Here is a 1,647-nt window from a genome sequence, read left to right on the forward strand (position 1 = left end):
TCAGCTTCATTGTACTATATCCTATACCCAAGACTTTCTCTCTGAATGTCACTTCTCTCATGAGGATAATTTCCTCAGCACTCTTCTTCCTGTTTTTCAAGATGACAGTTAGCAAATTGACAAAACTTAGCTGTGTTGTGTGTGAATAATAATGGGTTAATTCTCCAGTTTTCAATTCACATAACGTGCCCAAGGTAGTAGTGGTCTTTTGACATGAGTGTCAGTTATCCAAGATAACTGATTCTATTAATGGAAATTTCAAACCAGAAACAAACATATTTCTAAGAAGCAAGAAAGGAGTTTGTTGTCTTCAAAACAGCCCATTAATTTGGCTACTGATGCCACCTGTGTTACAAGGAACACTTCCAGATTGTTAGGATCATCAGCTTATAGATTTCATGATTATTTAACTATAATTGGTAGTCTTAACTATGACTGAAAATCTTTTTTTAGTGTTGTTACTTAAAGAGCCTGTTGATGAGGGTGAAAGAGGAGAGTGAAAACTCTGGCTTAAATTCAACATTCAAAAAACAAAAATCATGGCATCTAGTCCCATCACTTCATGGCAAATAGATGGGGAAAAAGTGGAAACAGTGACAGATTTTATTTTCTTGGGCTCCAAAATCACTGCGGACAGTGACTGCAGCCATGAAATTAAAAGACACTTGCCTCTTGGAAGAATAGCTATGGTAGACCTAGACAGTGTGTTAAGAAGCAGAGATACCACTTTGCTGACAAAAGTCCATATAGTCAAAGCTATGGTTTTTCCAGTAGTCTTGTATGGATGTGAGACTTGGACCATAAAGAAGGCTGAGCACCAAAGAATTGATGCTTTTGAATTGTAGTGCTGGAAAAGACTCTTGAGAGTCCCTGGGAGAGCAAGGAGATCAAGCCAATCAATCCTAAAGGAGATCAACCCTGAATATTCATTGAAAGGAGTGATGCTGAAGCTCCTATACTTTGCTGCCTAATGTGAAGAGCTGACTCATTGGAAAAGACCCTGATGCTGGGAAAGATTGAGGGCAAGGGGAGAAGGAGGTGACAGAGGATGAGATGGTTGTTGGCGTCACCGACTCAATGGATGTGAGTTAAGCAAACTCAGGGAGATAGTGAAAGAGAAACCTTGCATGCTGCAGGCCATGAGATTTCAGAGTCAGACACAACCTAGTGACTGAACAACGACAACAACTTAAAAATACTTTAAAGAATGATTTTTGAATTTGAAAAATTTTAAATGATCACTTACAGACTTGGTTTCTAAAAAAATTGGTGAAACATCATAAAAATATAAAAAACAGATATTAGTGCTCGCTTCGGCATCACATATACTAAAATTGGAACGATACAGAGAAGATTAGCTGGCTCCTGTGCAAGGATGACACGCAAATTTGTGAAGTGTTCCATATTTTTAGGTGGACCAGTGCCACAGACCCTTCTGCCTGCACTCTGACCCATTACAAGGCCACTGCCAAAGCTTAGGCACTCGCTGAGCCCTGGAGTCAAAGTAATCATTTCTTCTCCTTGTGAAGGGTAGGGGTCTTGAGGGCAGGAAGGGCCAACCTCCCAGGCTTGCCTGGGTGTGAAAAAATAAAAGTCTTAAATCTGGAAAAAAAAAAAATTAAATGCACAAAATTACACACATCACCA

At 39.5% G+C, this 1,647-nt stretch overlaps 1 non-coding gene across 1 annotated transcript; it reads left to right on the forward strand.

Moving 5' to 3' along the window:
• Nucleotides 1-1,304: 1,304 nt before the first annotated feature.
• LOC112448194 (U6 spliceosomal RNA) lies at nt 1,305-1,410 on the forward strand. Its single transcript, XR_003036582.1, has one exon. It is a non-coding gene; the product is annotated as a U6 spliceosomal RNA (small nuclear RNA).
• The last annotated feature ends 237 nt before the right edge of the window (nt 1,411-1,647 follow it).

Source organism: Bos taurus, chromosome 9, assembly GCF_002263795.3.
Source record: "Bos taurus isolate L1 Dominette 01449 registration number 42190680 breed Hereford chromosome 9, ARS-UCD2.0, whole genome shotgun sequence".
Classification (NCBI taxonomy): Eukaryota; Metazoa; Chordata; class Mammalia; order Artiodactyla; family Bovidae; genus Bos; species Bos taurus.